This window comes from Aegilops tauschii, chromosome 5 (genome assembly GCF_002575655.3).
Source record: "Aegilops tauschii subsp. strangulata cultivar AL8/78 chromosome 5, Aet v6.0, whole genome shotgun sequence".
NCBI lineage: Eukaryota > Viridiplantae > Streptophyta > Magnoliopsida > Poales > Poaceae > Aegilops > Aegilops tauschii.
The window spans coordinates 468,445,056-468,470,715 of record NC_053039.3 but is presented as its reverse complement, the minus strand read 5'-3'; the positions used below and the strand labels follow the sequence as shown (position 1 = coordinate 468,470,715).

Below are 25,660 nucleotides of genomic sequence, written 5' to 3'. Positions count from 1 at the left end.
AAGATTTCGGTGGGGCCAAGTTTGACTTTGGGTTTTGGACATATTTGGAAACGAGAAAGTGGTTGAGGGCTTTGGAGCAATATCACTAAGCATTTTGAGCAAGTAGACCATTAAGCAACACCTCATCCCCTTTTAATAGTATTGGCTTTCCTATGGACTCAATGTGATCTTGGATCACTAAAATATAAATAAGGAGTCTTGAGCTTTGGCCAACATGTGTCCTTAGCATTTTGAGGGGTCCACATTTCTAGTCCATGCCATGTCATTCATTGAACTTTCCGAAATATTAAACTTGAATGGATATTAGTTCAATGAGTTATATATTGTTATGAATTACCAAAACCACCCGGGGATTAGTTGAACTTTCAGTCTCCCCTTTTTGGTAATTGATGGCAACATATAGATCAAAGCTTCACAAATGATAATATGAATGTAATACATTGTCGCATTGAGAAGTATGTGATAAGCAAGAGCTCCCCCTAAATTTGTGCATTATTTGAAATTTTCTTTTGAATGCAAATGCACAATCGATTAGGATCATGGGTCACTCTTCCATGTCACATACATCTTGGTGGAGCGCTCAAAATGATAAGAATTACATAACATGCACTCGCCACCAAGGATACAAGTGATTGATCATACACAAACATTCATGGATATAATCATGCAAGCACACATTAAGCATAATATGATCAAACACATGATCACATAAGTATCACGAGCATAACTCAAATTGTAGCATAGGAATCAAACAACCAAACGACCAAAGTGATAAGAGTAACAAGGCAATGAAACCAACAAAAAGCAAGAGGCTCTCTCTCTCTCTCTCTCAGCCTATGATCTCACTTTCTCCCCTTTTGGCCACAAGTTACCAAAAAGTTCAAAAATGTATAGTGCTATACAACACTCTAAGCAAGATCTCCGGGAGCTCCTCAAGGGGTCTTCTGGCTTGTTGCTCCGGTGTGCGTAGACGACGTGGAGAGAAGGGCATCTGCAAATGCCTCGGCACAAGTCTGTGGAGCTGGAGGAGTTGACACTGGAGGTACAACTATGGCAGTGGGTGCAAGTGCTGAAGTGGTCGTCCTGGAGTCTCTGGCAACTGGCATAACTGATGATCTTTGTGCCCTTGGCACTCTCTAGAATGTGTCTGTTGTGGGTCTATCATCCCTTTTCTCAGCATCCTCTTGAAGCTTCTCCACAGTTGTCTGTGTCTCAGTGACCTTCACATCTAGGACATGGAATTTTGTCTCAATAATCCTCTTGAGACTTTCCTGATTTTGAGACAAGGTGGCCAAGCTCTTCTCAATTCTCACGGTACGCAGATAACTGAGTTGATCTTGCTTGGTCTCGAGTAGCACTATGGAAGCATCTGGAGCACTTGTTGCATTTGCTGCTTTGGCAGCCTTTGCTCTCTCTATCTTCTCCTGGGCTTCAGCACAAGTAGGATGTGAAGCATCCATGACAACCTCATTGTCCTTGAAGTCTGGCCTCGGGAGAAGATGCTCACTATCTAGTAGATATGTCCCAGTTTCCACCTTGGAATTGATCAGTGTCTGAATGTGTGGGGCATATCCACAAGACCTCTTCTGGTCTGCTGCTGTCCTCTTAATTGTTTCAATAATCAAGCTCATGACCTTGAATTTCGTTGGGACATCAAACATATGGAGCAAATTGATGGAATGACCACGTATCATCATGTGATCTCCATACTTGGGCAACAGAGTGTGCCTCATGATTGTGTTCATGGTGGTCAAGCCAACAAGCAGATAGTAAATAGAACCAAGCTTGTGTGTCTCCAATGCTTTGTGAGGGATTGGCTTGTACATATTTTCCATGGAGTTGTGATCCTTCCTAGTCTTAGCATCATATTAATAGCATTCTCTTCTTCCTTGGGGCATTGATCAACTTGCCCCATTCTGAGATTGTTGACTGATATCTGGTTCCTTCTGTCATCCACACTATCTTACCATCAGGGTAGAAGTGGGCAGTGAAGTAGAATTGCATTATCATTTCATCTTTCCATTTTGTCAGCTTCTGACCAACAAACTTGTCAACACCATTCATTCTAAAGCTCTCATGCACATGAGGAAAGTAATCTTCATTGGAGTCAATGTATTTCCAGTCTACCCATTTCATGTCAGAAAGAGTGGGTTTCTTGTCCAATAGGACAGTCTCATAGAAATCCTATTGTTCTTTGGTGTGAAAGTGATAGTCCACAACAGTCATCCTCCTTGTGGCAAAAGGATCGGTCTTCCTCCATAGTCTCAGATCTGCATCCTTCCTCAACTTCATGTTTCTGCCACAGGATGATCATCATTGTGATCTGGGATCTTGGGCTTGAGTTTTCTGCGCACTAGTGGCTCTTCCTCTTCTTGAACGTCTGGCACAGGGCCTTGTTCTTCTATGCAGCTGATATGTTTCTTGTAGATCTCTTGGGAGCTGTTGTCTTGGGGGCTTGAGCTGGAGCTGGGGCTTGGGTGCAGCAGGTTTGGGAGCAGACTTGGGCTTAGAAGGAGTAGCCCCAGTCCTTATGGCATCCCCCATTAGCTTCTGAGTCTTGGCAGGAGGTGCAGCAGGCTCTTCCTCATCATCATCATCATCATCTTCCAACATGGAAGGTCTTCCAAGCACCTTAGCAGTAGTAGTTCTGGCCCTCTTCTTCTTACCATCTTCTGCAGCCTCATCATTAGATTGTTCCAAGGTGAACTTCATAGTTTCCTGGGTTGAGGCTGTGACTTTTAACATTGGAGCTCTCTTTGCAGGAGCCTTCTTGGGAAGGCCTGGCTGATTAGACTACTGTATGTGTAGGATCGAAAGTAGGTCTAGAGGGGGTGATTAGACTACTTGACCAAATAAAAATCTAACCTTCTCCCAAGTTTAGTTGTGGGCAGATTTTAGCAACTTAGCACCAGTCAAGCAATCAACCTACACATGCAATTCTAAGAGTGTAGCAACGGAAAGTAAAACATTGCATATGATGGTAAAGGGAAGGGTTTGGAGAGTGCAAACACAATGATGACACGAAGATTTTTGGCATGGTTCTGATAGGTGGTGGTATCGTACGTCCACGTTGATGGAGACTTGAAAGTGCAACTAATCCCCGGGTGGTTTTGGTAATTCATAACAACATATAGCTCATTGAACTAATATCCATTCAAGTTAACTATTTCATAAAGTTCAATGATTGAAATGGCATGGACTAGAGATGTGGACCCCTCAAAATGCTAAGGACAAAGATTGGCAAAAGCTCAAGACTCTTCATTTTTTATTTTAGTGATCCAAGATCACATTGATTCCATAGGAAAGCCAATACTATTAAAAGTGGGTGAGGTGTTGCTTAATGGTCTACTTGCTCAAAGTGCTTAGTGATATTGCTCCAAAACTCTCAACCACTTTCTCATTTCCACATTTGTCCAAAACTCAAAGTCAAACCCGGGCCCACCGATTTGATCTATCCGGCGCCATCGAGTTCACTTGACCTAGCCACTGCCAGAAACCCTAGACAATTCGGTCTCACCGATACGGATCCCGGTCTCACCGAGATGGCCTTGCAAACTCTCTGTTGCCCGTTGTAATTATTTTGCTCTCACCGAAATCTGTAATCTGTCCCACCGAGTTTCCTAACCAACTCTCTGTTTGCTCATTGCAGAAATCGGTCTCACCAAGTTCATGCAATCAGTCTCACCAAGATAAGGTTTTTCCCTAGCCCTAGCACATCGGTCCCACCGAGTTGATCATGCCGGCCCCACCGAGATTCCTAACGTTCACATTTTGAACTAAATCGGTCTCACCGAGTTCTTCTATTCGTTCTGACCGAGTTGGGTCAAATGTGGGTAACGATTGGATTTTGTGTGGAGGCTATATATACCCCCTCCATCCCCATCTCCATTAATGGGAGAGCCATCAGAACGTGCCTACACTTCCACTACTCATTTTCTGAGAGAGAGAACCACCTACTCATGTGTTGAGACCAAGACATTCCAATCCAACCACAAGAATCGTGATCTCTAGCCTTCCCCAAGTTACTTTCCACTCAAATCATCTTTCCACCATAGCCAAATCTGTGAGAGAGAGTTGAGTGTTGGGGAGACTATCATTTGAAGCACAAGAGCAAGAAGTTCATCATCAACACATCATCTATTACCTTTTGGAGAGTTGTGTCTCCTAGATTGGTTATGTGTCACTTGGGAGCCTCCGACAAGATTGTGGAGTTGAACTAAGGAGTTTGTAAGGGCAAGGAGATCGCCTACTTCATGAAGATCTACCCGAGTGAGGCAAGTCCTTTGTGGGCGATGGCCATGGTGGGTGTCGGCGTTCTGGGAACGGGGGTCCCCAGACTTGCCTGCCTGCGGCCCACGGCGTGGCTGTGCTGCAGGCCTGTACGGCCCATCTTCATCGACGAGACAGTCAAGACCCTCGCGAGGGGCCAAGCCTCGCGAGGCGGACGACACAAGACCTCCTCAGGAGCGGCCTCACCAAGCTACCTCGCGAGGAGCGGAGAAATCAAGGCAGGGCGAACCTCGCGAGGCTCTCGTGACGTGAGCCATGACGATCAAGATCAGGCGGGCGCCAGGCGGGCGCCAGCACGCGCAGCGTCCTTGTTTCTTCTTTGGTGCTAAGGAGGCAAGCGCAGGCGCAGAGTACCGAGGCATCAGGCAAAGGTTTCCATATCAGTGCAACGAGACCAAGACCAGCCGGACGGTAGGACGAAGGTCACCATGGAGCCCAAGACGGCGTCATCACTAGAGCCTTTTGCAGGCGAAGACCGCTTTTGTCAGGATAAGTTGTACTAGTTGTCCCCTTTCAAATTGGCCGTTGTTGGCTCCCTTCCCGCTCAATATTTGGGGAGAGGACCAGGGCCTATATAAGTAGAACTAGCCACCACAATAGGGGCATCTGATCGAGAGCCAATACTTAGCCACACACCGAACACAAGAACACCCCAACCTCAGGAGGCTGTTCTTCCCCTTGTACTGTTCATCATTAGCCCAAGAGGAAATCCTCCACCACCACACTGGAGTAGGGTATTACACCACAACGGTGGCCCGAACCAGTATAAATCTTGTGTCTTTGTGTTGCGAGTTCGTCGAGTTCGTCCATGAGATCTTAGCGAGCTAGGGCGTAGATCGGTAGGGAGGAAATCTCCGCGTGCACCCCAGTGTTTGAACCTTGAGGGTTTTGCCGGAACCCAAGATCCGACATTTGGCGCGCCAGGTAGGGGTGCGCCGGAACTTCCCTTCCGCCGTTCGCATCCAGTCGCTCCGTCGTCTCCATGGCGGACGCTCGCCGTGCTCGTGCTGAGCGCCGGGCTGCCCTAGCCACCCGCGTCGCTCGAACGGCTCCCGTCGGTGGGCCACCTCGTCGTTCTTCGTCTCCCGCCGCCAACACCGCCACCGGCCCGGCGGGGAACGAGCAGCAGGCGTCCTCGTTGCACCCCTTGGTGCGGCAGGACGGCCGCACCGCCACACCATCGCCGACCCCGGCCGGTTCCTCATCCCACGCTCGTCGCGCCCCCATGGACGCACGGGCCGTACTCCTCATGGCGCATGAACTCCTGCGCTACCGCCCGGTCGACGACCTCTAAGAGGACTGGCTCGACCGCATCGCCGAGCTTGTCTGCGCCGCAGGGGGCTCCCCTGCACCGTCCCTCTCTCCGCCTGGCCCTCCGCCTGCTTCGGGCGACACAGCTCATCGAGCGCCTCCACCGCCTCTGCCCCAAGATGGCGTCTTGGCACCAAGGCGTGTGCCACCGCGACGCGATCCACCGCGTCTAGCACCCGCGCGTGAAGAAGGAAGCTGCCAAGAAGTTCCTCGACCGCAAGAGAACGCTCCGCCACTCCTCGCACCACCGCGCCAGGATCGTCTGCCGTGGCAGGCTCCAGCGCCGCTTGCCGTAGCGGCGCGTGGGCGTCAAGACCAGGCTCCACCTCCAAGACGGGCCCCGACGACCACGGCCGGTTGCCGCGCCTTCACCCCCGAGCTGCGTAGTGTCGCCTGGCCGGGCAAGTTCAAGCCAGATCTGCCTCCTCGCTATGACGGCACCCTCGACCCCGCGCAGTTCTTGCAGCTCTACGAGCTGAGCATCGAGGCGGCCAACGGCGACGAGAAAGTCATGGCGAACTGGTTCCCTATGGCACTCAAAGACGGCGCCCGTTCGTAGCTCCTGAACCTGCCCCAGGGCTCGATCTCCTCCTGGGACGAGATGCGCGAGCGCTTCGTCACCAACTTCCAGGGCACTCGCGACCGCCCGCCGGCTGCGGGTGACCTGCGCCGCATCAAGCAACAACCAGGAGAGACCCTCCAGAAGTACATCCAGCGCTTCAACAACACTCACCTCAAGATCCCCAAGGTCATGGACGAGGCCATCATCTCCGTGCTCTCTGACGGCGTCCGCGACATCAAGATGAAGGAAGAGCTAGCTATCCACGAGGAGTTGTGCACATCTCAGGAGCTGCTCAATCTGGCGACCAAGTGCGCAAGAGCTGAGGAAGGGCGCCTTTCCCTCCTCGAGCTGCCAGCTGCAGACCCGGAGGAGAAGAAAGCCAAGGCCAAGGACGTGAAGCGCAAGGAAGCAGCCGTGCTCGCGGCGGAGCCGGACACCAAGCGGGGCAGAGATCAGCCAGAGTCGTCCAAGAGCAGTCGCCCGTTCTGCGCCTTCCAAAACCTGAACACCCACAACACCAGCGACTGTCAAGAGCTCAGAGCCATTCACGAAGGACGCGTCGGTCGACGCCCTGAGCGCAGCAACCGGGGCTACGGCCGAGGAGGAGGACGTGGAGGCGGGCGCTGGGACGACCGTGGCCCGCGCCAGGTGTGGCGCGACAGGCCTCGTGAGGACCGCTGGCAGGATCATCCTCGCGAGGGCGCCTGGAGGGACCAGCCTCGTGAGGATCGTCCTCAGGGCAACGCCGGTCTTCCCCCGCTGCCGCCACCACCAAGAAGGAATGACGACCATCATCAAGACGAGGGGGCTGGGGGCTTCCAGGAGCCGCGCGCTATCGCCTGCATTTTGGGCGGAGCCCAGGCCCCAGCCTCGCAGCGTATCTTCAAACAGTTTGCTCGTGAAGTGAATGCAGTCCTCCCCAAGCTTGAGGCCACACGCCCGCTCAGGTGGTCCCAGTGTGCCATCACCTTCAACTCGGCAGATAAGCTCAAGTGCGCAGCCACCGCAGGCGCTCTCCCAATGCTTTGTTCACCAGTCATCAGCAACGTGCAAGTTACCAAGACCCTCATCGACGGCGGTGCAGGGCTCAACGTCCTGTCCGTCGACACGTTCGACAACCTCCAAGTACCATATGACCAGCTTCAGCCTACCAAGCCCTTCTCAAGAGTGATCGACGGCTCCACCACACCAATAGGGCAGGTCCGCCTCCCTGTCACCTTCGGAGAACGCAAGAACTACCGCACCGAGCTCATCGACTTCGACGTCGCGGACATCTGTCTGCCCTACAACACCACCCTAGGGTAACCAGCCCTAGCCAAGTTCATGGCAGTGACCCACCACGGCTACAACGTCCTCAAGATGCCGGGAAGCGGCGGAATCATCACAGTCCCATGCGAAGAAAGAGATGCGGTGTGCTCCCTCGAGCGCGCCTTTCAAGCTGCAGCAATCGATGACCCCAACAGCAAAGGCGAGGGCCCTCCAGAGGCCATCCCCAAGAAGAAGAAGCAGTTGCGCCGTGCCGGGCCTCAGGAGGGTGGCCACGCAGCTGGAGCCTCGTCAAGATCAGCGCCCGCTCCAGGGGCGCCTCCCTCCATCGCATAGGAAGGCGCGCCCGGCGCCCTCCTCGGGCATGGCTCGGGGGCTCTCTCCTTGAGGGCCTCAGACCTTGCCCACATCACAAGGGAGGCGCTCGGGCACCACTTGGAGGCGTGCTTCAAGGCACGTTTCCCTCAGGAGGACACAGGACAAGGAGCACCCACCGCTCAGGAGTTCATCACCAAGACCACTCAGGAACTGCAAGACACAAGGGCCATGCGCGGCGACCGCCACTCGTGAGGCGCAGCTCCCCATCCAGGCGAGGATGCCGGGTTGCGCGTTTGCATCGATGTCCCAGGGCTCAACAGGGCCGCTTCTCAGGAGCTTTTCTGGCCTTCGCGCGTGGGCTGGTGTGAGGGTCCGCCGCACAGCTACGTTCGCATGCCATTTGGCTTGCCGAGCGTGTCGTTCGTCCATCAGCGCAACCTGCAGCACGTACTGGCGGCTCAGGAGGCCAGGCGCCACGCCGTCCTGGCAGAGATGGAGATGCTCCTCAGGGAACCGCCTGGGCCCCCAGAGCCTCCCGAGGCTCAGGACCCTGGTGGCTCGTGAGAGGCAACCCCGTCCCCGCGTACCTTCAGCTGCTCCGACATCTCTTCATCAACAAAACTAGGTGACATTTTCCAAGTTCATTCAGCTGGGAGCGCCCCTCGGGCTGCATCATTCCCAGGCCGCGTGGGTCCGTCCCTGTGGCATGTATCCCTTTTGCTTATGTCTTTAGCTTACCTTGCTGGGGGCGCCCCTCGGGCTGCATCATCCCCAAGCCGCTCGGGCCTGACCCAAGTGGCATGTGTCTTTCTGCATTTACCCAAGCTGATCTGCCTTTCATGCTTAACCTATCCATGACTGTCACCTGCTCGACTATCACCTCCCCCAGGGGATACTCACACGGGCACGGCGCTGGTGCATGGATCCGTCCCTGCCGCGTCGACAAACCTGACTGGTCGAGCTCTGGCTCGCGGCACGCTCCGCGCACGTCACCTCACCAGGCCCTCAGTGCCTCCATTTCTTCACGGAGCAGCCGGTGGCAGGCCGGCAACCATAACAGCAAACCGTGTTTCTCCTTATACTGGTTCGCAGGGATCTCGTGAGGAGGATAGCAGGCGGCACCGCGAGCTTCCTCTTCTCCCGTGCAATTCTCTTGCGCGTTAAAAGGGGGGCTCCTGAGCATCGCGACTCAGGAGCTCTTACTGGCTCTCCAGCCCTCACCCCCTGGCCTTGACCACGGCATCGCGACCTGGCATACCAGCGGCGGCTGAGCTCGCTCGAGGGCCGGGACCTGAGGACGTAAAGCACTAAGGAGAGCACGGGAGGAGGGAGACTCGTATGGGCCGGACCTAGCTATGCTGCGGAAGCTTGCGTGCCAGCCTGGCGCATCGCAAGGAATCGACCCCAAACCGCCAAGATAAGTCTCGCGCTCAGATCGACTGATTGATGAAGCCTAAGGGTCACGCACGCCGCAGCCCCATTGCGGCCACGTCGCCTCCCTTTCTTGCCTTACCATGGCTACTTGAGCGCTAAAGGGGACCTCCTGAGCATCGCGCCTCAGGGGCTCTTACTGGACCTCGGGCCGCACACCTCCTGGCCTTGACCACGGCACGCGACCTGGCATACCAGCGACGGCTGTAGCCTGCCTGGGGATCGGGACCTGTCAGCGTAGAGCAACAAGCTATCGCGAGGATGGAAAGGGGAGACCGAGCCTTAACGGGACATGCGTTCGCAAATTTTCATAACAAGTAAGACGTACACAAAAGACATTACAGACCCTTTACACGCCCCCACGGGGTACTCCGTGATTCTTCGCAGGGAACAAAAGACTAAAACTTAGAGGAATCCTATCTACACCCTCCCGTGGTGGACGCCATTATCAACAGTGGGCCACGGGAGGCCGGCGCCAACCCCATCCAGATCAGCGGTGGCAGCGGCTGGACGCCGCGGCCCGGCTCCGGGCGCGACGAGAGCTCGGGGGGACGTAGCTGTCGTCGCTCGTCTCCGGAGTCTCGTAGAGCTCGGGAGAACTGCTGGACTCCCAGGGGCTGCTGCTGGAGTAGCCACGAGCGGAGCGTGCGTCATCCCGGCGCTCCCCTCCAGGGCAACACTCCAGGCGGCGGCCCTCTGCGTCGAAGACCTTGAAGAAAATCGTGGAGGCGTCGTCGTACTCGAAGTAGATCGCGAGGGCGCCTCTCGCATGGCAAACCCACGCGATCTCACCCCAGCCGCGGGTCATAAAATCTTGCCGGTGGGGACCGTTTCAATCTCTGCTCTGGTCGCCGGAGCGTTGCAGTCAGCATGCTGCAGCCAGAGCTCGGGGGGCCCCCTCGGCGGCATCACGTCGGAGAAGAACCGTGGGAAGTGGATCCAAGAGCTTGGGGGCATCGGCGCCCATAGCACAAGCTCGCACGAAGAATTCGCGGCGTGGACTCCGGGAGCAACAGCGCGTGCCGCCATCGCACGGCGACCGCGGACACGGCGCGGGTAGCGGCGCTCCTTCCTCCTGAGCCCTCGGCTCGGGCGTACAAGGGTAGCGGATACCCAGGAGGAGGCCGCTCGCACCAGGGCCTCGTCACCACCTGCATCGCCGCTTCGTCACGACGGTGAACCGGCCTCTTCTTCGGCGGAAGCGGCCCTGGATCATCGCGGGAAGCTTTTCCTTTCTCTTCAGCGGAAAACCTTCGGATGGGCGACATTGTTGCTAGCAGAGGAGCAAGGAGGGAGAAGCAAGCGAACCGTGAAGAGATGGGCGAAGGGGGCTCTGCCCCCTCCCCATTTATAGCAGGGGAAGGCCAACCAGCGCCACCCACGATCACAGGTAATGATGATTTTCCTTGCATGTCGCAGGGACTTGTCAAGTTGAGCAGTTGCCGAGGCAGCATGGGGAAGCGGAGAAGCCCACGTCCAATCAACCGCCACGCGTCGACCAAGGCCGCAGGCTTTTGGGGTCCGCGACGCTCCGCGCTTGACCTTTGGCTTCGCTGCGAAGCCAAGCCCGAGTGCACCTTGGGCCCGGGGGCTACTATCGGTGTTCTGGGAACGGGGGTCCCCAGACTTGCCTGCCTGCGGCCCACGGCGTGGCTGTGCTGCAGGCCTGTACGGCCCATCTTCATCGACGAGACAGTCAAGACCCTCGTGAGGGGCCAAGCCTCGCAAGGCGGATGACACAAGACCTCCTCAGGAGCGGCCTCACCAAGCTGCCTCGCGAGGAGTGGAGAAATCAAGGCAGAGCAAACCTCGCGAGGCTCTCATGACGTGAGCCATGACGATCAAGACCAGGCGGGCGCCAGCACGCGCAGCGTCCTTGTTTCTTCTTTGGTGCTAAGGAGGCAAGCGCAGGCGCAGAGTACCGAGGCATCACGCAAAGGTTTCCATATCAGTGCAACGAGACCAAGACCAGCCGGACGGCAGGACGGAGGTCACCATGGAGCCCAAGACGGCGTCATCACCAGAGCCTTTTGCACGCGAAGACCGCTTTTGTCAGGATAAGCTGTACTAGCTGTCCCCTTTCAAATTGGCCGTTGTTGGCTCCCTTCTCGTTCAATATTTGGGGAGAGGACCAGGGCCTATATAAGTAGAACTAGCCACCACAATAGGGGCATCTGATCGAGAGCCAATCCTTAGCCACACACCGAACACAAGAACACCCCAACCTCAGGAGGTTGTTCTTCCCCTTGTACTGTTCATCATCAGCCCAAGAGGCAATCCACCACCACCACACTGGAGTAGGGTATTACACCACAACGGTGGCCTGAACCAGTATAAATCTTGTGTCTTTGTGTTGCGAGTTCGTCGAGTTCGTCCACGAGATCTTAGCGAGCTAGGGCGTAGATCGGTAGGGAGGAAATCTTCGCACGCACCCAGTGTTCGAACCTTGAGGGTTTTGCCGGAACCCGAGATCCGACAGTGGGATAGACAAGGTTGCTTCTTCGTGCACCCTTCGTGGGTGGAGTCCTCCATGGACTTGCACAACCGTTACCCTTCGTGGGTTGAAGTCTCCATCAACGTGAACCATGCCAAAAATCTCCGTGTCTACATTGCGTTTGCCTTCTCCAAACCCTTCCCTTTACCTTCATATGCAATGTTTTACTTTCCGCTACCACACTCTTAGGATTGCATGTGTAGGTTGATTGCTTGACTTGTGCTAAGTTGCTAAAATCTGTCAATACTTAAAATTGGGAAAAGGCTAGATTTTTATTTGGTCAAGTAGTCTAATCACCCCCCTCTAGACCTAATTTCCATCCTACAAGACTTCAACCCACAAAGTGTCCACGAAGGGCTCCACCCACGATGTGTCCACGAAGAAGCAGCCTTGTCTATCCCACCATGTCCATCGCCCACGAAGGACTTGCCTCACTCGGGTAGATCTTCACGAAGTAGGCGATCCCCTTGCCCTTACAAACTTCTTGGTTCAACTCCACAATCTTTTTGGAGGCTCCCAAGCGAAACCTACCCAATCTAGGAGACACCACTCTCCAAAAGGTAATAGATGTTGTGTTGATGATGAACTCCTTACTCTTGTGCTTCGAATGATAGTCTCCCCAACACTCAACTCTCTCTCATAGATTTGGATATGGTGGAAAGATGATTTGAGTGGAAAGCAACTTGGAGAAGGCTAGAAATCAAGATTCTTGTGGTTAGAATGGAATATCTTGATCTCAACACATGAGTAGGTGGTTCTCTCTCAGAAAGGGTAGGCTGGAAGTGTAGGCACGTTCTGATGGCTCTCTCACACATGGAGAAGGGGGTGGAGGGGTATATATAGCCTCCACACAAAATCCAACCGTTACACACATTTGACCCAACTCGATTAGACCGAATAGAAGAACTCGGTGAGACCGATTTAGTTCAAAATGTGAACGTTAGGAATCTCGTGGGACCGACTGGAACAACTCGATGGGATCGATGTGCTAGGGACACTAGGGTTCTACCCTACATCACGCCGAGTAGAAGATTTCGGTGGGGCCGAGTTTGACTTTGGGTTTTGGACATATTTGGAAACGAGAAAGTGGTTGAGGGCTTTGGAGCAATATCACTAAGCATTTTGAGCAAGTAGACCATTAAGCAACACCTCATCTCCTTTTAATAGTATTGGCTTTCGTATGGACTCAATGTGATCTTGGATCACTAAAATATAAATAAGGAGTCTTGAGCTTTTGCCAACATGTGTCCTTAGCATTTTGAGGGGTCCACATTTCTAGTCCATGCCATGTCATTCATTGAATTTTTTGAAATATTAAACTTGAATGGATATTAGTTCAATGAGTTATATGTTGTTATGAATTACAAAAACCACCTGGGGATTAGTTGCACTTTCAGTCTCCCCTTTTTGGTAATTGATGACAACATATAGATCAAAGCTTCGACAAATGATAATATGAATGAAATACATTGTCGCTTTGAGAAGTATGTGATAAGCAAGAGCTCCCCCTAAATTTGTGCATTGTTTGAAATTTTCTTTTGAATGCAAACGCACAATCGATTAGGATCATGGGTCACTCTTCCATGTCACATACATCTTGGTGGAGCACTCAAAATGATAAGAATTACATAACATGCACTCGTCACCATGGATACAAGTGATTGTTAATACACAAACATCCTGGATATAATCACGCAAGCACACATTAAGCATAATATGAACAAACACATGATCACATAAGTATCTCACGAGCATAACTCAAATTGTAGCATAGGAATCAAACAACCAAACGACCAAAGTGATAAGAGTAACGAGGCAATTAAACCAACAAAAAGCAAGAGGCTCTCTCTCTCTCTCTCTCTCTGAGCCTATGATCTCACTTTCTCCCCCTTTGGCCACAAGTTACCAAAAAGTTCAAAAATGTATAGTGCTATACAACACTCTAAGCAAGATCTCCGGGAGCTCCTCAAGGGGTCTTCTGGCTTGTTGCTCCGATGTGCGTAGACGACGTGGAGAGAAGGGCATCTGCAAATGCCTCGGCACAAGTCTGTGGAGCTGGAGGAGTTGACACTGGAGGTACAACTATGGCAGTGGGTGCAAGTGCTGAAGTGGTCGTCCTGGAGTCTCTGGCAACTGGCACAACTGATGATCTTTGTGCCCTTGGCACTCTGTGGAATGTGTCTGTTGTGGGTCTATCATCCCTTTTCCCAGCATCCTCTTGAAGCTTCTCCACAGTTGTCTGTGTCTCAGTGACCTTCACATCTAGGCCATGGAATTTTGTCTCAATAATCCTCTTGAGACTTTCCTGATTTTGAGACAAGGTGGCCAAGCTCTTCTCAATTCTCACGGTACGCAGATAACTGAGTTGATCTTGCTTGGTCTTGAGTAGCACTGTGGAAGCATCTGGGGCACTTATTGCATTTGCTGCTTTGGCAGCCTTTGCTCTCTCTATCTTCTCCTGGGCTTCAGCACAATTAGGATGTGAAGCATCCATGACAACCTCTTTGTCCTTGAAGTCTGGCCTCAGGGGTAGATGCTCACTACCTAGTAGATATGTCCCAGTCCCCACCATGGAATTGATCAATGTCTGAATGTGTGGGGCATATCCACAAGACCTCTTCTGGTCTGCTTCTGTCCTCTTAATTGTTTCAATAATCAAGCTCATGACCTTGAATTTCTGTGGGACATCAAACATATGGAGAAAATTGATGGAATGACTATGTATCATCCTGTGACCTCCAGACTTGGGCAACAGAGTGTGCCTCAAGATGGTGTTCATGGTGGTCAAGCCAGCAAGCAGATAGTAAATAGAACCAAGCTTGTGTGTCTCCAATGCTTTGTCAGGGATTGGCTTGTACATATTTGACATGGAGTTGTGATCCTTCCTAGGCTTAGCATCATATTAATAGCATTCTCTTCTTCTTTGGGGGCATTGATCAACTTGGCCCATTCTGAGATTGTTGACTGATATCTGGTTCCTTCTGTCATCCACACTATCTTACCATCAGGGTAAAGTGGGCAGTGGAGTAGAATTGCATTATCATTTCATCTTTCCATTTTGTTAGCTTCTCACCAACAAACTTGTCAACACCATTCATTTCGAAGCTCTCATGCACATGAGGAAAGTAATCTTCATTGGAGTCAATGTATTTCCAATCTACCCATTTCATGTCACAAACAATGGGTTTCTTGTCCAATAGGACAGTCTCATAGAAATCATGTTGTTCTTTGGTGTGAAAGCGATGGTCCACAGCAGTCCTCCTCCTTGTGGTGTAAGGATCATTCTTCCTCCATAGTCTCAGACTTGCATCCTTCCTCAACTTCATGTTTTCTGCAACAAGATGATCATCATTGTGATCTGGGATCTTGGGCTTGAGTTTTCTGAGCACTAGTGGCTCTTCCTCTTCTTGAACTTCAGGTACGGGGCCTTGTTCTTCTCTGCAGCTGATATGTTTCTTGTAGATCTCTTGGGAGCTGTTGTCTTGGGGGCTTGAGCTGGAGCTGTGGGCTTGGGTGTAGCAGGTTTGGGAGCGGACTTGGGCTTAGAAGGAGCAGCCACAGTCCTTATGGCATCCGCCATTAGCTTTTGAGTCTTGGCAGGAGGTGCAGCAGGCTCTTCCTCCTCATCGTCATCATCTTCCAACATGGAAGGTCTTCAAAGCACCTTAGCAGTAGTAGTTCTGGCCCTCTTCTTCTTCTTACCATCTTCTGCAGCCTCATCATCAGATTGTTCCAAGGTGAACTTCATAGTTTCCTGGGTTGAGGCTCTGACTTTTGACATTTGAGCTCTCTTTGCAGGAGCCTTCTTGGGAAGGCCTGGCTGATTAGACTACTATATGTGTAGGATCGAAAGTAGGTCTAGAGGCGGTGATTAGACTACTTGACCAAATAAATATATAACCTTCTCCCAAGTTTAGTTGTGGGCAGATTTTAGCAACTTAGCACAAGTCAAGCAATCAACCTACACATGCAATTCTAAGAGTGTAGCAACTGAAAGTAAAACACTGCATATGAAGGTAAAGAGAATGGATTGGAGAGTGCAAATGCAATGATGACACGAAGATTTTTGGTGTGGTTCATATAGGAGGTGCTATCGTACGTCCAGGTTGATGGAGACTTGAAAGTGTAACTAATCCCCGAGTGGTTTTGGTAATTCATAACAACATATAGCTCATTGAACTAATATCTATTCAAGTTAAATATTTCAGAAATTTCAATGATTGAAATGGCATGGACTAGAGATGTGGACCCCTCAAAATGCTAAGGACAAAGATTAGCAAAAGCTCAAGACTCTTCATTTTTTATTTTAGTGATCCAAGATCACATTGAGTCCATATGAAAGCCAATACTATGAAAAGGCGATGAGGTGTTGCTTAATGGTCTACTTGCTCAAAGTGCTTAGTGATATTGCTCCAAAACCCTCAACCACTTTCTCATTTCCACATTTTTCCAATACTCAAAGTCAAACTCGGCCCCACCGATTTGATCTATCCAGCGCCACCAAGTTCACTTGACCTAGCCACTGCCAGAAACCCTAGACAATTCGGTCTCACCAATACGGATCTCGGTCTCACCGAGATGACCTTGCAAACTCTCTGTTGCCTGTTGTAATTATTTCGGTCTCAACGAAATGTGCAATCGGTCCCACCGAGTTTCCTGACCAACTCTCTGTTTGCTCATTGCTAAAATCGGTCTCACCGAGTTCATGCAATTGGTCTCACCGAGATAAGGTTTTTCCCGAGCCCTAGCACATCGGTCCCACCAAGTTGATCATGTCGTCCCCAGCGAGATTCCTAATGTTCACATTTTGAACTGAATCGGTCTGACCGAGTTGGGTCAAATGTGTGTGACGGTTGGATTTTGTGTGGAGGCTATATATACCCCTCCACCCCCATCTCCATTAGTGAGAGAGCCATCACAACGTGCCTACACTTCCACTACTCATTTTCTGAGAGAGAACCACCTACTCATGTGTTGAGACCAAGACATTTCAATCCAACCACAAGAATCTTGATCTCTAGCCTTCCCCAAGTTGCTTTCCACTCAAATCATCTTTCTACCATAGCCAAATCTGTGAGAGAGAGTTGAGTGTTGGGGTGACTATCATTTGAAGCACAAGAGCAAGGAATTCATCATCAACACACCATCTATTACCTTTTGGACAGTGGTGTCTCCTAGATTGGTTAGGTGTCACTTGGGAGCCTCCGACAAGATTGTGGAGTTGAACCAAGGAGTTTGTTAGGGCAAGGAGATCGCCTACTTCGTAAAGATCTGCCCGAGTGAGGCAAGTCCTTCGTGGGCGATGGCCATGGTGGGATAGACAAGGTTGTTTCTTCGTGGACCCTTTGTGGGTGGAGCCCTCCGTGGACTCACGCAATCGTTACTCTTCGTGGGTTGAAGTCTCCATCAACGTGGACGTACGATAGCACCGCCTATCGGAACCACGCCAAAAATCTTCGTGTCTACATTGCGTTTGCCTTCTCCAAACCCTTCCCTTTACCTTCATATGCAACGCTTTACTTTCCGTTGCTATACTCTTAAAATTGCATCTGTAGGTTGATTGCTTGACTTGTGCTAAGTTGTAAAATCTTCCAAGACTTAAAACTGGGAAAAGGGTAGATTTTTATTTGGTCAAGTAGTCTAATCACCCCCCCTCTAGACCTACTTTCGATCCTACAAGAGATTTTGACCCACGAAGGGTAACAGTTGTGTGAGTCCACGGAGGGTTCCACCCATGAAGGGTCCACGAAGAAGCAACCTTGTCTATCCCACCATGGCCATCGTCCACGAAGGACTTACCTCACTCGGGTAGATCTTCACAAAGTAGGTGATCTCCTTGCCCTTACAAACTTCTTGGTTCAACTCCACAGTCTTGTCAAAGGCTCCCAAGCGACACCTACCAAATCTAGGAGACACCTTTCTCCAAAAGGTAATAGATGTTGTGTTAATGATGAACTCCTTGCTCTTGTGCTTCAAATGATAGTCTCCCCAACACTTAACTCTCTCACACAGATATGGATATGGTGGAAAGATGATTTGAGTGGAAAGCAACTTGGAGAAGGCTAGAAATCAAGATTCGTGTGGTTGGAATGGAATATCTTGATCTCAACACATGAGTAGGTGGTTCTCTCTCAGAAAATGTAGGCTGAAAGTGTAGGCATGTCCTGATGGCTGTCTCACATATGGAGAAGTGGGTGGAGGGGGTATACATAGCCTCCACACAAAATCCAACCGTTACACACATTTGACCCAACTCGGTCAGACCGAATAGAAGAACTCGGTGAGACCGATTTAGTTCAAATTGTGAATGTTAGGAATCTCGTGAGACCGACTGGAACAACTCGGTGGGACCAATGTGCTAGGGTTAGGGCAAACATCAACTCGCTGGCACCGATTGCATCAACTCGGTTAGACCGAAGTGAAGCAATAAGGCAACAAAGAGAATGTCAAGCAAACTCGGTGGGACCGATTGCACATTTTGGTGAGATCGAAATAATACAACAAGCAATAGAGAGTTTGCAAGACCATCTCGGTGAGACCGAGATCCGCATCAGAGTGACCGAAGTGTCTAGGGTTTCTGGCAATGGCTATGTCAAATGAACTCGGTGGCGCCGGATAGAAGATTTTGGTGGGGCCGAGTTTGACTTTAGGTTTTGGACATATTTGGAAATGAGAAAGTGGTTGAGGGCTTTGGAGCAATATCACTAATCATTTTGAGCAAGTAGACCATTAAGCAACACCTCATCCCCTTTTAATAGTATTGTCTTTCATATGGACTCAATGTGATCTTGGATCACTAGAATATAAATGAGGAGTCTTGAGCTTTTGCCAACATGTGTCCTTAGCATTTTGAGGGGTCAACATTTTTAGTCCATGTCATGTCATTTCTTTGAACTTTCTGAAATATTAAACTTGAATGGATATTAGTTCAATGAGCCATATGTTGTTATGAATTACTAAAACCACCCGGGGATGAGTTGCACTTTCAGTATGTTATGTTTCCTCTCTGAAAAAAACTTGCACATAATTTTCCATAGACCCGTTTTCGATCATATCCTTGATAACTGCTTTGATAAGTATGTTATTCCATGCTTTAACCCTTCAAAAAACATATGGTGTGCCCTCGTTCATGAAGTCCTTAATGACCGAGTCAAAGTCCAAGTCAAGCGAGTCTAAGCAAAGTTGTTTCACACGCAAAAGAGGATGTGAGTTAGCAAAAACAAGATAAAGGCATATGGAAAAAGAAAAAATGGGTCAAAGGTATTTTATCACTAATAAGTGAAAAAGGCACCAATATATTGTATTCTTATTTCCCAACCCCACAAAAGATATCAGTTGATCGACGATGAACTAGCGATCTATGGATATCTCGTAGGTTCAACACGGTTGGGTAGGCGCGCGATGACACCCTAAGTCGTTGGCACGAGAAAAATATCGGAATACAACGACAAGCCATGCACTTAAGAACTACTCATCGATAACAGTTTCCAGTCGCTACCATCTCACACCAATGAGTTATTGTCGACACGGGTCGTGTGAGGGTCTTGTACATATCATGCACTCACCTAATTGTGTTTGGCTGCATATCGAAGACAACCTTCCTGCCTCCCTTTGGCAAGCCCATATCTTGTGAACGATTGTTGCATCAACCAGAATCTTCCCCCCTCTCTGGAATATCATCTCACACCAATCAGTTCGTGTTGGCGCAAGCCATGTGGGGGTCTCATGCATATCATGCACTCACCTAATTGTGTTTGGCTGCATATAGAAGACAACCTTCCTGCCTCCCTTTGGCAAGCCCTAGATCCTATGAACGCTTGCTGCATCAACTAGAATCTTCCCTCCTCTCTAAAATAACAAAGTGTGACAACTCCAAGTCGTAGCACTTCGTGGCAAACTTGACAAGGTCGCCTTTTAGGGTGCTTGTGTCAATGTCCACCCTAGACACATCCTCACACCCCCAAATCAAGTCGCTAGTCCAGACGAACCTAATGCACTAACAAGGGTCTTTCCATCGCCATTGAGAGCACCACCCTTCGCTTCCAACACATGACACGACCAACGACGACGAATGCCATCAAACCCAACCCAAAACATAAGAGAGAGGAGAGCGGAGGCGTAGAGAGGACACAGTGATGCGCAGAGAAATTCACTCAAATGTGTAGGGAGCACACGCGACTCCAATATTCAAACTAGGCAAACCACGATCATGGGCAATTTTCCTTCGAATTACTATTCATGGGCCCACCACTGTGCGCAGCGTCAACCATCTCATGTCGTCACCACATGTGTTAGAGCACACAGCCATTGCCCCCAGACGCTAAACCTTCCATCAAAATCGGACGGCTCGTGCTCGGTGACACCAACGCAACTGCGCTTATGTCATGAGCTATGGTGATAACACCTTGGTACTACCTCGGTCCAACCAGATCAGCACATGAAACATCATTGATTTAAGATTTACTCAACGCACTAGTAGCCTCATGGGACCCACCAACCAACTTACTCCATCTGTCCTTGAAAGAGTATACTTTCAACTTTGTTGGGAGGTCAAATTTTTTTATGTTTAACCATATTTATACAACAATACGCCAACATTTATGCTATCAAATTAGTAGCATTAGATTCATAATAAAATATATTTTCATCATATATCTATTTGTATTCACAAACATTGATATATTTTTGCACAAACTCGGTCAAACTTTGAAATAGCTTGACCCTCCAACAAAGTTGAAAGTACATTTTTTAAAGGACAGAAGGAGTAGTTAGTTTTTCTTCACAAACTTTCCCCATCAAATCCTCTCTCCTAAAGGCTTCCTTCTCAAATACCTCCCCAATGTCATGATGGCATCAGTAGGTGCGCCCTACCTCCCACATCCATCCAGACGGCGTTGTTCCCCAGCCTACTCAACCCAGTCTCATTCTCTTTCACACCGCCCCTTCTCCATACCCTCCTCATCAGACGCCACAATTGTACCTCTTCGACCGTCGACCAAGCAATATAGGACATCGCAACTCCCAAAAACACTTCCTTGTCCTTCCACTACTATACCGTCCACCAAGGATCCCTCCGCAACCAAGTACCCTCCGACACACTACCACGTTCTGTGACAAACACCACACCCGACAAGTGTTCAATCAAATACCATTGAAATTATTTCTAACTGAAGGCCTCAAAAAGTTTGAGGCCTCAAGAAGGCATCATGTTTGATGAAAATTTTCTAGTTTGAAATCCAATTTGGAATTTGCACGGTCAAGGTTAAAGGTCCATCTCCAGCATCAATGTGCATACACGGGTCCTCAGATTGATTCACTGTTGCTGCCTGTGGATATATAATTGAATTGCAAAAGGGCAATGATCTGCGCCGGCGCGCCGACCCAACTTTGGGCCGATCGGCCCGCAGTCACACGATTAGATCGCTAGGAACCGTTCGATACGTCGTTGTCTTTGTCAAAGCACTGGTACGAAGGATCTTTTTTGCATCTCATCGCTCCTTTCCATCTCACCGCCGCACATGTCCTCCCGTCGCTGCTCTCGCCGGCCGTCCTTGCCGCTGGTCGCCGTCCTCGCCGGCTATCCTAGTCGCCGGTCACAGCCCTTGCCGACCGTCCTCGTCGCTGGCTTCACCCATGCAACAGATGCATCCTACGGATTGGCTCCTATGGCGACGAGTTGCAGCACCGCTATGCGACGGCCGCAGCTCGCCGGCATGCTTGCCACCACTCATGGCCGATACCCTCCCCCGACATAGCTCGCCATCCCCCGTCGCCCATCATAGCAAAAAGCCCTCACTAGTTAGTATCTTTTGAGGTTGCTGGTTGAAGCAAAAATGCAACGCCGCAGTATCTAAACGAGGCATCGTCGCCGTAGTATGGTCACAAAAAATGACGACGATTGCAGCAAAAATGTCATCTCCGACGTCATGGGCTGCGATGCATGTAGCAAATTGCCGTCGCCGTGGTAGCAAAACGTCAACACGGTTGCAACCAAAAAACATCGTCGCCTTGGGCTGTAGCTCGCCGTTCATGTCGTTTCTCCAGATTGAAGCTTTTCAAAAAAAAAACATTGCAGCTATCTTGCAGCCGGTTGCAGCTTTTTTGGTTTGCGCGGTGACATCTTCCCTGTCTTTGTCTGAAACTTTTGAAGAAGCCAATGGTAGCTTCTCTGGACACCAGTTGTAGCATTTTTAGGTGTTGTTTGCAGCTCCTCCACACCATTTGCAGCCTCAGCTCTCTTTCTAGTTCCAGCAAAAAATAGCCCCGGTCATAGCATTTTGTATCACTGGTTGCAGTTCTATCAATTGCCAGTCGCAGCTCATTGGTTCCAGCAAAGAATAATAAGGCGGTTGTAGCATTTGTAGAACCTGGTTGCAGCTCTGACGACTGCCGGTCGCAGCTCTTGTTTGGGAAAGGTGAGGAGGCGTAGATGGAGAAAGGGAGCGGTCGTGAGGGAGAAGAAAGAGACAGATGGGAAAAACGGTTCGCATGAGGAGTGGATAAGGCTTGAGTAGGAAGGGCTCGTGGCCCTGGGCAACGCACGATCGATATCGATCGCAAGACCCGCGTGCGGCCGGCGGAACGTTTCGGCCGGTGCCCCGGACACAAACGTTTCCCATTGCAAAAACGTTTAAACAGATGTTCGGGACCGGAATTGCCTTGCCCCGGCCACAGACGTTTCCCATTGCAAAATCGTTTAAACAGATGTTCGGGACTACTGGGCAAAACCACTTACTTAACCCCTTGGGGCAAAGCTGTCTTAATTCATGGGATTGATGCTGAGGAAATCTGGCTACTGATGTTTTTTACAATCTGGCTGTTGATCAAATTGCTCCATTGCCCCTTAAGGGCGAAAGGTACTCATTGGTTTCATTTCCCTTCTATTTATGTCGTTCTCCGTTCTGCTGGATGAGTAACTGCAAATTTTACTTCACATTTTATTTCATTATTAAATATAGGTTTTTGGCATGAAACAGATATTGCTTAGTCCAGATCTCACACAAAACATTGTCAGCAGAAAATCTTCAGCACCAGTGACACAAAAGAGAACCATTAAAATGAGTTTCTTCAGAAAACCATAATTGCTGCAACTTGACATTCAGAATGAGTAGGAGGATTTTATCATCAAATAGATCGGACAACAATTGTATTCCTCATCATGCCAGCAACACAATCCTACCAAAATAATTTAAACGCAAGCAAAGAATTTGACTAAGCAAATGTTCCCTCAGACAAATGCCTCGATTGTCCACACGGTTTAATAGAATGGATTACATCAGACTCGTCATCTGTTTTCATCATCACAGAGAACCAAGAGCTACGAAAAACAGGGGAGGGGAAGATGCAAAAACACAGCAGTATGACAGAGAAAAAGCGACGAACAAGCGATGTTCTCTCAGACAAATGCCTCGTATTGTCCCCATGGTTTAAGGAATGGATTGTATCGGACATCTAATCAGTGTTGATCATCACCGAGAACGAAGCACAAACAATTTACAAAAACGAGTGAATGTAAACGGGGGTATAGTAACAGAAAGCTCCTGGTATGGGAGCAGCCAGTGTCGCAAAAACCCGTTTCCTTCTCGCTCTCTGCCAATCTAACGAGAAACAAGGCCATTGAAAGAGACCAAGCATCAGATACCTCATGGCATTCGTCCCACCGTACAAATCAAATCACAGATCCTATGACGCAATCAACGATAGACAGGGATTTTCCAAAACTAGATCAGACGAGAAGATAATGGATGCAATCTCAGTCGAAAGATGGTGATTGTTGTTGAGATAATCACAGAGGAACTCAGCATGAATAAACGATTACATCACCGATTGCAACCAATCGAAAAACATGAGAAAAGAAAGAAAAGGAAATCAAGAAAACAGAGAAGGAGGCGGAGGGGGTGAGATCAGATGGTAGTGCATGTTGTTTCTCATCATCTGAAGATGCAGAGATTTGGTTATGGATTGGTTTATCCTCATTTCAGTCCCCCGGAGAACTGCCCCGAAACAGAAAGACAAAGAAACAAAAAAAGCGAAGGAAAAAAGGGGAGAAGAATCCCAGGGTGAGATCAGATGGTAGTGCATGTTGTTTCTCATCATCTGTAGATGCAGAAATTTGGTTATGGATAGATGTTCCTCATTTCAACCCCAGGAGAAATGAATCGAAGAGAAAGAAAAAAGCAACAAAGAGACGGAAGGAAAATGGGGAGAAGAATCCAAGTTCTACTGCCCCAGGAGAGAGGCGGCTTGGCTCGGGTGTCAATCGCAGGCGCAGGAGGATTCCTTTTATAGGAGGCGGCGGCTAGGGTTTGCTCGGTTTGCACGGAGGACTCGCCGAACAGGTACAATACTGGGCCGGGCTAAGATGCCGTGCTATGGGCCGAAGTGCGCCGTTCGTTGCAAAATTACAGATCTACTGGTGCCCTGTTTCTTCTCAAAAAAAAAAAAATTACTGGTGCCCTGTTTGTTCCTCAAAAACAAAAAATACTGGTGCCCTGTTTCAACAAAAAAAAACCTACTGGTGCCCTACCCCTAAAAAAATTCTACTGGTGCCCTAAAAAAATTTCTACTGATGCATTTTGCAAAAATTATAAAAAAAATACTATGAACATTTGTTCTTCAACAAGAGAATCTACTAGTTCATTTCCCCAGCTGCTGCAAGGAGTTCTTGAATTCGTACATGATCAAGTGACCAACATTCTTTTTGTCTTCCGAAGTCTATTACTCCCTCCGTTCACTTTTGTAAGACGTTTTAGGCATTTAAGACAGCACCTAAAATAGCTCAATTTCAGTTGTCTTAAATGACTTACAAAAGTGAACCGAGGGAGTATTAAAGTGCTAAGCCTCGGACATAATCCAACTTAGATCGAGGTCCCTCGAATAACCAACGAAGACCACTGCCGCTACCAGAACGAATCATCGGGTGTCGTTGTCATCGCTCCCCTACCGAAGGCGGCCTAACCTTGTCGATGACCTTCGAAAGTCTCGTGTGCGTGCCCTTAAGGACCGATGCCTTGGAGCCCAAGTCGTCGTTGTTGAACCCTTGAATCGATATGAAGTGTCGTGCGCGCGCGATAAGAAACCCTAACCTCACGCCTCAAGAAGATTGCAGGAATCTACAACGAGTCTTCGTCAACTCCATCCAGATGAACAAACTCGTAGTAATACCAAGATGTCACAAGCTACCCCTGCATGATTGTGTTTGTCAATATGTAATCCATGAGGTGAATATTTTCCCATGTGACGAATGATTATTGTGTGTCCATATTATCACAGGTGAATTGATATTGATAGGTGTATATTGCTCATGTTTCATTAATCTAATTATTGATATGTCCACGTTGAAGAATAACAGTGAAAGTGGTGGCCATCGCAAAAAAAAAGTGGAAGTGGTGTGTATCACATGGGGTAGTTCCTTAATTTTTAAGTTTTTCCCGGCGACAGTAAGAAAAGAAAAAATTCATCAAGTTTGCCTCGCAAATATAAAAAAAAATCGATTGACCTTTTATCATTTATATCGCGGGTCATGGGAGTAATATGTTTTTTTTTGTGGGTAGAGTAATATGGCTTTCAATTTATATGTCGTCATGTTCAAATGCAATATCATGATTTTAAATATTGCTTATGGTGCTTACGAGTGATTTATCACCTTGTGTGGAGTATGAGCCATTAGGTTTGCCTTGTGACAATCTAATGGATTTATCCATGCACTGCATATAACATGACCCTATCCTATTTATATATTTGTGTCATGATTGTTTGATTGATCAACTACACAAGCTTATTTTTATATATTTGTGTGGCATCGCTTTCGTGATAGATTAGAGATGTTATTATCAAACATATAAACTCTGATCCAATTCCCTCCACAATTAACTCTCCAAAACACTCACATGTACACTTTGATGATTTGTTATTGCTTATTCAAATAACACGGGAAAATAAACTTCACCACATTATCTAAAAAACTATTGCAACTGCCAAAGCGAGTG

The 25,660-nt window shown here is 49.1% G+C and overlaps 6 non-coding genes across 6 annotated transcripts; all 6 read right to left on the bottom strand.

The window, feature by feature from the left end:
- Nucleotides 1-22,770: 22,770 nt before the first annotated feature.
- LOC120965632 (small nucleolar RNA Z105) lies at nucleotides 22,771-22,837 on the bottom strand. The gene has a single exon (XR_005758676.1). It is a non-coding gene; the product is annotated as a small nucleolar RNA Z105 (small nucleolar RNA).
- A 57-nt stretch (nucleotides 22,838-22,894) lies between these two features.
- On the bottom strand, nucleotides 22,895-22,981 carry LOC120965781 (small nucleolar RNA SNOR75). Its single transcript, XR_005758804.1, has one exon. It is a non-coding gene; the product is annotated as a small nucleolar RNA SNOR75 (small nucleolar RNA).
- An 81-nt stretch (nucleotides 22,982-23,062) lies between these two features.
- On the bottom strand, nucleotides 23,063-23,149 carry LOC120965785 (small nucleolar RNA SNOR75). Its single transcript, XR_005758808.1, has one exon. It is a non-coding gene; the product is annotated as a small nucleolar RNA SNOR75 (small nucleolar RNA).
- A 30-nt stretch (nucleotides 23,150-23,179) lies between these two features.
- Nucleotides 23,180-23,325, bottom strand: LOC120965738 (small nucleolar RNA F1/F2/snoR5a). The gene has a single exon (XR_005758762.1). It is a non-coding gene; the product is annotated as a small nucleolar RNA F1/F2/snoR5a (small nucleolar RNA).
- Nucleotides 23,326-23,417: 92 nt separating this feature from the next.
- Nucleotides 23,418-23,503, bottom strand: LOC120965629 (small nucleolar RNA Z196/R39/R59 family). Its single transcript, XR_005758673.1, has one exon. It is a non-coding gene; the product is annotated as a small nucleolar RNA Z196/R39/R59 family (small nucleolar RNA).
- A 228-nt stretch (nucleotides 23,504-23,731) lies between these two features.
- Nucleotides 23,732-23,814, bottom strand: LOC120965627 (small nucleolar RNA Z195/SNORD33/SNORD32 family). The gene has a single exon (XR_005758671.1). It is a non-coding gene; the product is annotated as a small nucleolar RNA Z195/SNORD33/SNORD32 family (small nucleolar RNA).
- Between the last annotated feature and the right edge of the window lie 1,846 nt (nucleotides 23,815-25,660).